The following is a 15,302-nucleotide window of genomic DNA, read 5'->3' on the forward strand; positions in this document are numbered from 1 at the left end:
GCTCCACTAAGACCAAATAATATAGGGCCTTTATAATACTTCATCTTTGTACTTATAATGAGGATCTTGGTGCTTTTATGGAGATGGCAGAAATCCTTTTGCTAAAGAATGTTGAATTGAAAAGGAGAATGCTTGCATTAAATGCTACTTGGTGTAGTCATGAGGGTCAAACTCAATCATCCTTATAGGATATGAGCATTTCATTAGAGCATGTGAAGAGGTTATTAGATATGCTCAATGCCCCACCCTTGTTAGGTGCCATCAATGATCCAAGGTGCTTTGAGTTGTGAGGGCTCCATTATGAGGAGAAGCCATTTGTGAGCATAAACATTGATTGGGTCCTAATTTGTATGTTAAATAAGATCTATGTGACTGGGTGGCAAAAAGGTGATCTTGTGGACCTAACCTTTGGATTAGATAGATAGTTATAAGCTCATAGCAAGAGGAGATAGGATGCATCAAGCTCGGGGGTGTGGGAGTTATCAAGCACCCCTATTTTGGGGTCCATAGGCAACAGAAGTGGCCCATGGCTAGAGGGGTATTAGGGGGCCAGTGGCCACCCTAGCAAGGGAGTGGGGATAGTGCCTCTGGCCTTGATGATAAATAAAATATTCCTTGGTTGACTAGGAAAGGTTCATAATGTAGTCAGACAAGATAACTAGACTACCTTCTAGGGCTATAAAAGGAAGACCCCTCCAAAAACATCATCAATCTATCACTTCTAAGGAAATATCCATTTCATCTATGGAAACAACACATGCACAAACACTAGCTTCACGTCTTACTCCACACCTAGCTCCTTGCCTTGCCCAATACCCTCATCCTCTAATATTGAAGTTTTTTTCTCTTGGAGGATTATGAGGAATGTTGAGATTAGTGTTCATTACCCTATTGGCATAATAAGCTAGTTGATTGCATTTAAAAAAATGTATTCTTTTGTGTTTATTCCTATTATTGTTATTTTTGTAGTTGTGTTTTGTAGGAGCGTTGGTGAGATTAGCACGGCCTTGATCATAATTGCTTTGCTAATATTCACTTGAGCCCTTTTTGCATAGGGAAACATGTTATATTGGGTGACTTTGTTAATTTTCTTGAGTAGGATGGTTACTAGTGGTGGCTACACTCTCATTAAGGCATCTTCTAGATCAGTAGACCTCATCATCTCCAGTTAGCCATTGAGGAGAGGATTTAAACCTTCACAGAAGCACACACTTGTTTGCTCATGGATATGTGGGGAGAGTATTTTTCAAGGTCACAAAATAAGAGTAGTATCGCTCCATAATCAACCTATCTACTTCAAGAAGAACTAATTCATCTTTATGGTGTGATAGGCATGTGACAGGTATTAGTCGTGAACTGCCTCCTTGATTTAACTCCAAGTCATTGTAGCTCCTATGGAATTCAATATATGTATATCCTCTATATCACATGCATTCAAGGCCTATTGTAGCTCCTACGGAATTCAATATATGTATATCCTCTATATCACATGCATTCAAGGCCTATTTGTAAATATCTTTATATGTGAATTTTCCCTTAATAAAACACAACCCCTTTCAATTCAATCTATAAGTAACCCTTTTATATGGGGCCCTCCTATATGTAAGAAATGTGTAAAAATGGTATTTTAAAAATCCCTTATTTTGAATCCACATTGATACATACATATATTTATGACTCAACTCCCGAAGTTGTGGCTTCAAAAATAGCTTAATTATCAAGCTATCACTAATTACACTACAACTATGCTTCACTTTATCAACCTTAATTATACAATCATTGCTTGATTTTTTATACTGGTTCCTACAATAGAGAAGTAGTCTTCTATCTGCTCAATCCTGGTTTTGTCATTAACCTCAACCTTCATTTCATATCCATTAAATTTAGGTAGCTTAACCTGCTTGAGAGAAAACTTTCTCTCATTTTCAATCAAGTCAATAGTAGCATGAGGTGAAGGTATACTAGTCAAGTGAACTTGAGGATAACTTGATCTCTTAATTCGACCAATACTTTTTTTTTCCATACTTTGCAAAACATAAAATTTTCAACTTGACTTATCAAATTATTGTTTAGAAAAAAAATAGTTTCATCACTCTAACAAGATCTTATATTCAATGTGTTTTCATATCATCCTAGAATTTTATGCATTTGTTGCTTAAGCTTATGTTTACAAGACAACATTGGATCCAAAAGTGATAATATATTGCTAAACATAACAAGATTCATATCCAAAAAAAAGAGTTATATTTACATACTATTCTTACACCACAGGCTATACAGATTTTACATTAGGCTTTCCAAACAAGGCTAAAAAGTTTTAGATAAGGGGGTTTTTGGAGGATATTTTGGTAGTTATATAACCTCAAGTATGGACCTTAGATAGAGGTATGGTGGAATAAGTAGGAGTATCCTTGCAAATATCTAGTGCTAGATATTTCTTGGATAGATTGGGAAACTCCTTGATCTTGTTATTATTCTCACTAAATTGGCATGCTATATTTAGTTGATTTGGTGTTATTATCTTGGTGACATAGCAATAAACCCATTGGTTTAAGGTCATTGTCTCACCTTCTTTATGGACCATAAGATTTCGGGGAGTGGAGACAAGATTTCGGGGAGTGCTAAGTATGCAAAGTGGTCATCTCTTGTGGTACTTGCTTTCGAGAAATGGCGCATATCATACACGTTCAAGCCCCTGGAAAGAAACTCGTTGCATAGGTATGAGATGTGATGCACAGAGGTCTGGGGATAGTGTCCCTAGCCTTGATGATAACAAAAATATTCCTTGGTTGACGAGGGAAGGTTCATAATGTGGTCGGACAAGATGACTAGACTAACTTCTAGGGCTATAAAAGGAAGGCCCCTCCAAAAACATCATTAATATATCACTTCTAGGGAAAGATCCACTTCATCTATGGAAACAACACATTCACATGCACTAGCTCCATGTCTTACTCCACACCTAGCTCCATGCCGTGCCCAATACCCTCATCCTCTAATATTAAAGCTTTTTTCTCTTGAAGGTATATGAGGAATGTTGAGATGAGTATTCATTACCCTATTGGGATACTAAGCTAATTGATTGCATTTAAAAAAATGTGGTCTATTGTATTTATTCCTATTATTGTTATTTTTGTAGTTGTGTTTTGGAGGAGTGTTAGTGAGATTAGCACGACCTTGATTATAATTGCTTTGCTAACAATTCACTTGAGCCCCTTTTGCATAGGAAAACATGTTGTTATATTGGGTGAGTTTGTTATTTTTCTTGAGTAGGATGGTTACTAGTGGTTACACTCTTATTAAGGCATCTTCTGGATCAATAGATCTCATCATCTCCAGTTAGCCACAATTGAAGAGAGGATTTAAACCTTGACAGAAGCACACACTTTTTTGCTCATGGATATGTGGGGAGAGTATTTTTCAAAGTCAGAAAACAAGAATAGTATCTCTCCACAATAAACCTAGCTACTTCAAGAAGAAGTCATTCATCCTTACGATGTGATAGGCAGGTGACAGGAATTAGTCATGAACTGCCTCCTTGATTTAACTCCAAGTCATTGTAGCTCCTACGGAATTTAATATATGTATATCCTCTATATCACATGCATTCAAGGCCTATTTGTAAGTATGCTTCTATGTGAATTTTCCCTTAATAAAACATAACCCTTTTTAATTCAATCTATAACTAACCCCTTTATATGGGGCCCTCCTGTATGTAAAAAATGTGTAAAAATAGTATTTTAGAAATCCCTTATTTTGAACCCATATGATACATACATATATTTATGACTCAACTCCCGAAGTTGTGGCTTGAAAAATAACTTAATTATCAGGCTATCACTAATTCCACCACAATTGTGCTTCACTTTATCAACCTTAATTATACAATTATTACTTGATTTTCTCTACTGGTTTCTGCAACACAGAAGTAGTCTTCCATCTACTCAATCATGGTTTTGGCATTAACTTCAACCTTCATTTCTTATCCATTAAATTTAGGTAGCCTAACCTACTTGAGAGAAAACTTTCTCTCATTTTCAATCAAGTCAATAGTAGCATGAGTTGAAGGTATACTAGTCAAGTGAACTTGATGATAATTTGATCCCTTAATTCGACCAATACTATTTTTTTCCATACTTTGCAAAACATAAAATTTTCAACTTGACTTATCAAATTATTATTTAGAAAAAAAATAGTTTCATCACTCTAACAAGATCTTATATTAAATGTGTTTTCATATCATCCTACATTTGTTGCTTAAGCTTATGTTTAGAAGACAGCATTGGATCCAAAAGTGATAATATATTGCTAGACATAACAAGATTCATATCCAAAAAAGAGAGTTATATTTACATACTATTCTTGCACCATAGGCTATACAGATTTTACATGAGGCTTTCCAAACAAGGCTAAAAAGTTTAAGATTAGCGGGTTTTTGGTCGGTAGTTATATAACCTCAAACTATGAACCTTAGATAGAGGTATGGTGGAATAAGTAGGAGTCTCCTTGCAAATATCTAGTGCTAGATATTTCTTGGATAGATTGGGAAACTCCCTGATCTTGTTATTATTTTCACTAGATTGGCCTGTTATATTTAGTTGATTTGGTCAAATAATCCTAGTGACATAGCAATAAACCCATTGGTTTAAGGTCATTGTCTCACCTTCTTTGTGGACCATAAGATTAACATAGCTTCTATGAAACATGAACAAATGAACTAATTGAAGCCTTTCAACTCAACATAGCCTCCATAAACTAAATTCTAAACTGATCGTATGGTCAACATAGATAAAGAAATATGTGGGCATCTAGCCCTAGCCTTGATATAGGGTCCATTGATTTGGATTGAATCGGTAAGCTCGAACGAAAATGATATGGAAAATTTCTTCTCTCAACGTGAAGCTTACTATTCGACGTCTGGGTGGACTCCATGAGTCAAGGAAAATTAGGGTAAGAGCTGTCCATTGACTTTCTTAGGGTTTGGTCTTACAACCTAATCAAGCATCATTTTAGGGGAATGGAGACGAGATTTCGCCTTATGGAGTGCTAAGAATGTAAAATGGTCATCTCTTGTGGTACTTGCTTTCGAGAAATGGCGCATATCATACACGTTCAAGCCCCTGGAAAGAAACTCGTTGCATAGGTATGAGATGTGATGCACATACCCAGAGAAAGTGACAGAGAGAGAGAGGGAGGGAGAGAGGGGGGCCGGGGGGGGGATTGCGAGTGTGAGTACTAAGCCAACGAATGGGAAAACATGAGATGAGCCACCACCTTTTATAATAGCAGAGCCTTTGCAGGGTCTCTCTCTCCCCCCTCCCCCCCGGGGGGCCCAACCGCGCCTTTGCAGGGTCTCTACTCAACCCCCATCGGGCCATTCCCTTCCCTTTTTCATTCGCTTGTTCCTTTCCTACGTCTGGAATTCTTCGTTAGCTTTATCATCTTTTCATTGTCTTGTCCTTTCGAACCGTCAGTCTCTCTCGCCGTCTCCTTGAGTGCATAAGAAGCCTCCATTTACTCTTGAAATTTAACATCTAGCATCGATGTTAATGTGTTTCTGGCCCTTGGGAAAGTAAAACACATGGTCCGCACCGTTGTTCCTTGAATTACGAGAATAAGTAACCTTTTCTAAGATTAACCTCCCATCAAGCAAGCAAAGGGAGTAACATAGCCTCCATGTTACTCGATTCAAATGTCTTGTTGCTGCTAGGCTGCCTTTATTCCCTTGGCTCTTTTAAATATCTAACTTAATAGAGCTCAATTATAATTTATGTCCTTATCAATTTCCTTGGTGTAAGGGAAAATGTATTATATTTTACGCTATCTCCATGTGTCGAAAGCCTTTGTACTCATAAGACCGATAAGTAAAGACAAGAAAGAGGAAAACCACTATTCGTAAAGAAATCATGAGTATGACTGCGTGTAGTTATGAGGAAAGAAAAGTTAGGATTGTACCATGGAAAGAGGATTCAAACCCAAATTCATGAGAGAAAGAAATCTTGGAAAACAAAATTGTATGTAATAGCTTTGACCAGTAGATAGACAAAGAGATACTTCCTCATGATGGTAATAATGATGCCTTTCATATATGTGATAAAGAAACCATGGTTGAAAATGACAACTATACCAATCACAAAGCTCACATTGAGGTCCTTCACCATATAATAACACACATTAATAAGAAATTCATGAAACTAAAAAATTCAAGGAAGAAAAGAAATAGAGAAAAGTATGCACCACACAAGATTGGGTACAATCTCCTCCCCATGCATGGGTCAGCACCTCTTGCATTCATGTACTTATAAATTATGTCAAGTTTTTGTGCTTAAAAATACTATTGAAACGGATCTCCTTTCTGGGCCTTTACTTTTTTTGCATGAACAGCAAGCTTTTTCTCCAATACTTCTAACTCTAACAAATACACCTAAACTAAGATTTATAAAAATAATAATCAAGCTTCTAGGCCTTGCATAATCGATCCATCCAAATAAATAAAATGTTCATATGCACTTACAATATGCTTGCGCTAAGAAGCACACAAAAATACTATAATTCCATGCTATGAAGTGCTCAATCATAATTAATTCCTACATGTCAAAATGTGCTTCCTCAAAATATTTATTCCACATAAGTCCATGTAATAATATGCTCTCTACAACACAAAAACACATTAGTATTCTTCCATTAATCTATCAAGTATAACATGACTACTGTCATAGCTGTGCACATGTGCAACAAGTCACAGATCATATGGTAAATTGATAAGATCCACAAAAATAAATTAAGTAAAATTCATCTTGTTTTCATAACGAATTTTGATAAATACCATAATTCCATAATAGGTAGTATATGATGGCTTTATCCAAAGTAGTAGAATTCTCTACTAGTTCATCCCCTAAGCATTCGATGTCAAAAATTATTCCATGTTAATAGAAGATAGTTGATTCTTTAATTTAGGCCTCAATAGAGCTTGGTGAAGCTTGATGTCCTATCTTTTAACTACTTGAGGAAGGAGGCCCTACACAATTGTTAAAGTTAAGCATAGGATTGTCTAGAGCTAATCTCATTTTGTGAATAACAAGAAGGAAAATGCATGTGGAGTGTAGATGGAGCCCATGGAAAAGCTTGATGGTGTTGGAGATTAGTCGTTTGCGTGCTCACTCATATACAAGCTACGCCATAAAGGAGGGGTATCTACTTTCAAGTGGCAAAAAGGGATTTGAATGGTTGCCTTTTTATAGGATCAATTCAGAATGTTTGAGACACTACAAGGATATGGAGGTATAGTGATGGCGGTTTCCGACACAAAATAGCGGTGTCGCTATTAGCGACGCAAATAGCGATGGTTCTCAGAGGAAAAACACGCGGGCTGAAACCTAAGCACGTTATTTTGCGTGCATACACGAAAGAGAGAGCGAAAGGGAGATAAAACATCTTGCATTTGAGAGGGAGAGGGAGAGAAAGAGAGAAAGAGGGAGAAAGAAAGCTTCTCACCACCGCCGCTGCCGTTCAGGAAGAAGAGGAGGAGGTGTACGGAAGGCGAAGAGGAACAGCCAAACCCTTCTTCGAGACTTTACAGTGAGTGCATTGTTCATTCTTGCTTTGTTTTTGTGTTTTCCCTTTCTCTTTTACTTGTTTTTGTTAAAATTCATACATCTTGAGAGAGGGAGAGGAAATGAGAGAGAAAGAGAGGGAGAGGGAGAGGGAGGGAGAGGGAAATATTAAACATAATAGGGAAAGAGAGAAAGAGAGGGAGAGGAAGAGAGAAAAGGAAATGAGAGAGGGAGAGGAAGAGAGAAAAAACATTAAACATAATAGGGAAAAACATTAAACATAATAGGAAAAGGGAGAAAGAGAGGGAGAGGGAGAGAGAGGGAGAGGAAATGAGAGAGAGAGAGAGGAAGAGAGAAAAGGAAATGAGAGAGGTAGAGGAAGAGAGAAAAAACATTAAACATAATAGGGAAAGAGAGAAAGACAGGGAGAGGAAGAGGGAGAGGGAGGGAGAGGAAAGAGAGGGAAACATTAAACATAATAGGGAAATAGAGAGAGAAACATTAAACATAATAGGGAAAGAGAGAGGGAGAGGAAAAGAGAAAAAACATTAAACATAATAGGGAAAGAGAGAAAGAGAGGGAGAGGATGCGGGTGAGGGAGGGAAAGGAAATGAGAGAGGGAGAGGAAGAGGGAGAGGGAGGGAGAGGAAAGAGAGGGAAACATTAAACATAATAGGGAAAGAGAGAAAGAGAGGGAGAGGGTGAGCGAAGGAGAGGAGATAGAAAAAGAGAGAAAAAACATTAAACATAATAGGGAAAGAGAGAAAGAGAGAGAGAGGGAGAGGGAGGGAGAGGAAATGAGAGAGGGAGGGAGAGGGAGGGAGAGGAAATGAGAGAAAAGGAAATGAGATAGGGAGAGGAGATAAGAGAAAAAACATTAAACATAATAGGAAAAGTGAGAAAGAGAGAGAGAGGGAGAGGGAGGGAGAGAGAGAAGGAGGGAGAGGTTGTTGTTTTCTTGTTTGTTGCTGCTGTATTAGTAGTAGTAGTTTTTTGTTCTTTTCTTATTTATTGTTGTTGTAGTAGTAGTAGCAGTAGTTGTTATTGTTTTTTTTTTCTTTTTTTTCTTATTTATTATAGTGGTAGTGGTAGTGATAGTGGTAATTGTAGTCGTAGTCATGGTCGTGGTCATGGTCATGGTAGTAGTAGTAGTTGTTGTTGTTGTTGGTTTTTTTTTCTTATTTTCTTGTTATTATAGTGGTAGTGGTAGTGGTAGTGGTAGTGGTAGTGGTAGTGGTAGTCGTGGTCGTAGTCGTGGTTGTGGTCGTGGTCATGGTCGTGGTCGTGGTCATGGTCGTAGTCATAGTCATGGTCCTCATCATAGTCATAGTCGTAGTCATGGCCGTAGTCGTAGTCGTAGCCATAGTCATAGTCGTAGTCCGGTCGTGGTCGTGGTCATAGTCGTAGTCATAGTCGTAGTCGTGGTCATAGTCGTAGTCATCGTAGTCGTGGTTGTACTAATAGCAGTGGTTTTCTTGTTTGTTGTTGTTGTAGTAATGGTTTTTTTTGTTTTCTTGTTTATTATTATCTAGTTTTCTTATTTGTTGTTGTTATTGTAGTAGTGGTAGTAATAGTAGTTTTTCTTTTGTTTTCTTGTTTGTTGTAGTAGTAGTAGTGGTAGTTGTTGTTGTTGTTGTTGTTGTAGTAGTAGTAGTAGTAGAGACACAGATATGTTTTGTTAAAGAAAATGAGAGAGGGGAAGGAAGAGAAAAAAGAAGAAGGAACGAGAGAGAGGGAATAAACATACAGCATAATAAAGAAAGAGAAAGAGAGAGAGAGATGGAAGGAAAGGAGATAATGAATGGATTAAAAAAAAAGAGAGAGTGGTGGCGAGGTCCGGTGCAACACCATGAGACGGAAAACACTCCGATATACGTTAATTTGTGGGTGGGTGGATGGAGTCTTTACATACGTTAATTTTTACTAAGTTACAAGAGAAGAAATTCCTTTTCAAAAAATTTAAGAAAGAAAAAAAGAATGATAACAGAAACAAATTGTTTGTCGTAACGTAGACAAAATGGAAAACGATGAAGGTCTTGATGTTCAAGATCGCAAGGCATATCTTAGTCAGCGTGTCCCATGTCCTTGCTCTCAATGCAAGCTGGCAATTAGACAAAAACGTCGATTGTCTATAGAACACATATGATGCTTCGGCGAGTTTCAATTTGAGATCATTGATCAAGCGATTTTGGATTTTTCGCAAACAGTAAGAAAAGTTAATATCAATCATGCATTGTACTCGCAAGCTAATTGAATACCATATACAAAAAGATTGGGTGTACCTAGTAAATTTTCTATCCAAGGAGGTGACGTCTCCTCCCAAGGAGAGTGCACCCTTTGTAGCCAATTAGAAGAGTTCGTGGTCATGCGATGGATGGAGTGCCTGAGCCAATCCACCACTTGGAAGGTACTACCCAATCTATACCATCAATACCAGAGGAGACAGAGAGCCTTCCAGACTTACCTACAATCTTGGAGCCTGAGATGGAGGCAATGATCAATGCATTGATTCCCATGGATGTCGAGACTTTTGATCTGCTTAGAGAGGAAGCATCCATACCATTATATGATGGGTGCCGAGTATCTCGCCTGAAGACATTGCTTGCACTCCTAAGTGTGCAAGCAAAATACGGGTGGAGTGATGCGAGTGTGACCGAGTTGTTCAAGTACCTTGTATGTACGTTTCGTTGATTTCTTTTCGGTACTATAATTAAAAACATTTGTGCTTTTTCAAGGTATTTTATGATTTTTTTCACGTTACTGAAGTATCATATATTACCACCTACAAATACCATGCCTGAGTCTTGTGATTATGCATGACATGTTTTATGAAAGCTTGGCATGGACTACAATAGCATCCATGCATGTATCAATGATTGCATACTATTTCGAGGAGAATACAAGACTATGGAGACATGTCCAAAATGTGATTCTCACATGTATCGACAGGACACTTTTCGCTTATCCCCCGTATAAACCACATGTTTCGTATGTCTGGCATGGCGAGCTTGACAATGTGACATGTGTAGAATAGGTCCACAGATGGAGTTCAACGAATATCAGCGGATTCACGCGCATGGAGCCACATTGACTCTACCTTCCCAGAGCCAAGGAATCTTCGGCTTGGTCTTGCAATGGATGGTGTGAATCCATTCGGTCTGCGCTCAACTTCTTACAGTGTGTGGCCTATAGTCCTTGTCAACTACAATATCCCTCCATGGCTTTCTACGAAGAAAGGGCATCTCATCCTTAGCTTACTCATCCCCGACCGCTACAAAGTAAAAAATATAGATGTGTATATTCGTCCATTAGTTGATGAGCTTAAGATTTTGTGGGAGGAGGGGATCACTATGCAAGATATGAGCAAGCGCAATGGTCGACGGTCTGCCAATATTCAAGCCATTCTCATGTAGACGATGCATGAACTTCCGGGATTCGGAGAGTGCTCAAGTAAATAGGCTTCCATTCTCATTGGTAATATCCATCATAGCTCATTCAAGTTTCTATTCATTGGATAGAGATGTTGGGACAAGTCTCCTTACCTCAGGTTATCATGCATGTCCATTGTGCGGGCCACAGTTAGACTCCCGAAGATCACGAACCATGAATAAGATGGTATATCAAGGACACACCACTTTCTTACCAGCGGGTCATGAACTCAGGGAAGGTTTTCTTGGAGGACCTCCAATACGTATGAATGCCCAAAGCTGGTATGAGCTAAAAATGGTCCATGCGGAGTCACATCCAAACAGAATGTGATGGTTCTCATTTTTCTACGAGTTGTCATATTGGACCCACTTACAGATCAACCACTTGTTAGATCCTGTGCATATTTTCAAGAACGTGGGCAGCTTGCTATGGGACCACATCATAGGAAAGAGATACACTATAGGGGCACGAATGGATTTGAAGGACGTACGCAAGATGGAGGCACTTTGGCCGCAGTCGAGTGCTGATGGTCGCATGTAGCTACCTCGCGCTCCTTGGGTTTTCTCCACTAAAGAAGAGCGCATTGTGAAGCAAATAGTCAAGTCTATCCGCACTTGGACGGGTATGATGCATTCTCTCATGTCTACGTTTTCTAAAGACGACCAATTATTAGGGCTAAAATCCCATGATTGGCATAAGATATGTCAGGTTTGTACTATGAATGGATTGTAAGTGGCCTGCGCATTTTGCTATTTGGAGTGTAGTCATTGTTCATAATGCTTTCTCATTTGTGGTAGTTTGTACTACTGATCGTGATCACAGGATGCCTTACTCTAGAAATATGCGGGGCCATTTTACAGGTTGTCAACTTTAGTGCAATGGATCTCACAGAAGGAGATTAAGATATCCTCTATTGAATCCATGAGGCGGGGAGCAGTGGAGACGGTCTATCTCTTTGAGAAATACCTGCCTACCAGCATGCTCACGATACAAATCAACCTTCTTGTGCATCTTGTAGATGAAGTGGAGATTGCTGGACCTGTCCATATACGATGGATGTTCTTCTTGGAGCGCTTCATGAAAACCCTGAAAGGCTTTGTGCAACAACGAGCTCGGCCAGAAGGTAGCATGGCTGATTGGTGTCTGAGGCGCTAGTGCATATTTCACAATGGCTACCAACGGTGGATCCAGACAACAATATGCTATGGTCGCTGAAGGACGATGATAGACTGATGGGAGATGTGGTGGTTGGAAATGGGGTACCAAAAAGAATGGATGCTGCAATGGAGGAGAAAGTGAATCGCTTTTGTATGTTGCACCATGGCTCTATGGAGATGTGGCTGGGCAGGTACAAGCAAGCTAGCAAGATTGAGAGGAAGCGCTGTTGAAGGGTTTTGGAAAGCAAAGTCGCGACCACAGAGGACCTTGACTAATTTGAGGATAGAAGATCAATCAAGCGAGATCAGCTATGCAGAGTAAACTCCAAACTCTTCACATTGAATGCAAAGATTGTTGATTTAACATGCATCTGTTCAATAATTTGATGTTCATAGCCTGAAGAACTATTGGATCCAAGCACCAAATGTTCCAGTAATCAAACGCGAGTTTCTGATCAGGAGTTAAACATATAAAGACAACTCATACACATCATAACTATCTAAATGGCCAACATCATGATCGATCCCTTTTTACCAGAAAATTAGAGGATTATTACATCTTAGAAACCCCAGGATTTGCTCCTCCTGTGAGGAAAATGTCAAATGCATTTGCAAGAAATCTATCATGCTCTGAACTACCCTCTGCAGTGGTATTTCTTAGTATGAAATCCTCAACCAAATTCTGCATCTTTCAAAGAATAGGGTGTCAGCAATTTTCAAACATGAAACATATTGCATATGCTATCCTTGCTCACAATCCAGCATATTGAGTCCTGATGGTCCAAACATATGCTAACACTTGACAAAACTCATTTTACAATCCAGAAAATTCAATCCCGGTCATCCAAAATAGTCCAGACATAAGCTACTTTGACCAGTTTCCAATTGTATCCATGCCAACTACAACCTCAGAGCAGAGGTTATTTATATTGTATCCAGGTATGGCTGATCAGTGTGATGGGAGTATTACTCTCATCTTGTTCTAGAACTAAAATAAACCACTGTCTCAAAATGTTGTAATTGTTTATGTCAATTTACCAAAGTTTGGGATAGTTTTAAATTCCCCTGTCTTGACAGAGTATGTAAAGTTGGCTGCAGATTCGTAATTCTCAGTCTCAAGGGCCTCTCTAGTACCATCAATGCAGTGGCGCGCTCCATAATGGCATCAATCTGATCGAGCGTGGCCTGCACCCGTGACTGCACCAGCTCTTGATTCGTTGTTCACTACCGGCCTATTTTTCCTTTTCTACACAATCTAGCACGTTTGATCAGCCAGGCTTAAGTGCCCGCTTATTGCTTTCGATCGATGGATCTCTCTCTCTCTCTCATGATCGCATGGCCAATTGATCACTCTATACCAAGCACATTGTACCAGATGCACGTATGAAAGCATAACAACTACCACGAAATACGCTCCTTCTCTATTGCCTTTTACACGTTGAGGCAAGATACTTTTCCTCACAATCTTGAGATATCACAAATGCATCACCAGTTATGTTCACCTTTAGAGAGAAGTGGAGGCGGCCGTGATGATGCCTGAGTTGTGCTCTAGATTGGTCGAATAAAGGGGGATTAGACGGATCAGCTGGATCACCGGAGCTCATCTGATTGGCCTGTCATTGGAGCGACATGAAATTGGGCTTATTTTCAAAGAGCCTGTCACACGATTCTCCTCCCAGAACCCCATTTTTCTCGTCTGGTCCTCCTCTTGATTTCTCTCTTTGTCAGATATACTACGCTTTTTTTTTCCCAGGCGGCCTACAACACGCCTCTTTCTGACCAGAAAAGTGGCCCCTCCCACGATAGCACGCAGATAAGGCTTTTACCAATTTTGTTTTGCCCAAATGTTACTATTTGAATAATCCTCATTCCAAAGTTTACCGTGAGATCAAGAGCACAGAACGCAGCCATGGCACCTCCCATAGAATGTCCTGTAACCATAATGTCCAATCCTTCCACTTCATCAAGTATAGACATAACTACACCAACTACTCTTGTATGAAGGGTGGTATTATGGTAGGCTCTATAAAATCCACGATGTACCATTGCACTTGTAACTCCTGGATAATTGAGATCAAGCTGCTTAAAATACAGATCCTCCATCAAGTTTTGAATACTATTCTCTTGCGTTCCATAGAATGCAATCACAATTGCATTCAAGTCTTCAGCAAGCCCGACATAAGCCTATAGGCAGTGTTGAACATCAACTATCAGCTCCACCAATCTGAAACCCTTGGTGTAGCCATCACACCTAGAGCAATTCCAAGCAATGAGAGAATCCAAATCATTGACATACACCACAAAATCGTACTTTACAAGTATTTGAGCAAGTGTATGGTTGTATTGAAAGCCATCATCATAGTCATGAACCCTTGTAAGTTCCAATCCTCGTCCACCTAGAACAGGTAGCACTAGGCCTTGGCACTAGGCCTAGCAGAAAGAAGCAGCACACAGCCTTCCATATGGCTGACTTGATGAGGCACCATGCATTTGAATTCATCGATGAAGTGATCGTTCATTCTTTTCGCCCGGGAATTGGAAGCCAAGAAAAGCCATAGAAGACATCGCATGCCCACCATTGTTGAAGGAGGATCTATCAGGTGCAACCCCAGCTGAAAGGAAAGGCAGCAGAAGACCCCTCTTTCTACTATACTGCCCACGCAGAACAAAATGCAAACACAATGACTAAGTATGTACAAAGTAACAGATGTCATACACAACTTTTTGGTGGATTCCACACCTTGAATGCATAGCAGTACGACATCCACCCCCTCTGATCCTGTGCATCCTCTGGATGGGCCAACTACCCATGATCATTATCATCAAGATCCACGAATAGATCAATCTCTTCATTGTGTATTTTCAATATATCAGCAAGGTTATTTGTCATATCATCTGTCTCTTCTACTGGAGTTTCTTCTCGTTGCTCTTCTCTTGCAAATTCTTCCAATGCATAATCCTCATCATCTCTTTTCTTGAAAATCTTGATTCTTTTTCCTGCAATGGGCACTCTGAGCACTGTCCCATCCAACTCTGTCAGCTCATATGTTGCATTATCAAAGACATGTCTAACTGTGTACGGCCCAAACCATCTTTTCACCATCTTCCGAAGTGCAGTATGCTGATTTTCAAGGCTGCTATCAAAGACTAATACCCAGCCTCC

The 15,302-nt window shown here is 39.4% G+C and overlaps 1 pseudogene; it reads right to left on the reverse strand.

Moving 5' to 3' along the window:
- Positions 1 to 13,897: 13,897 nt before the first annotated feature.
- Positions 13,898 to 14,718, reverse strand: LOC148034988 (lipase-like; annotated as a pseudogene).
- Positions 14,719 to 15,302: the final 584 nt, after the last annotated feature.

This window comes from Lygodium microphyllum, chromosome 6 (assembly GCF_053477565.2).
Source record: "Lygodium microphyllum isolate KBCC chromosome 6, Lygodium_microphyllum_v1.1.10, whole genome shotgun sequence".
Lineage (NCBI taxonomy): Eukaryota > Viridiplantae > Streptophyta > Polypodiopsida > Schizaeales > Lygodiaceae > Lygodium > Lygodium microphyllum.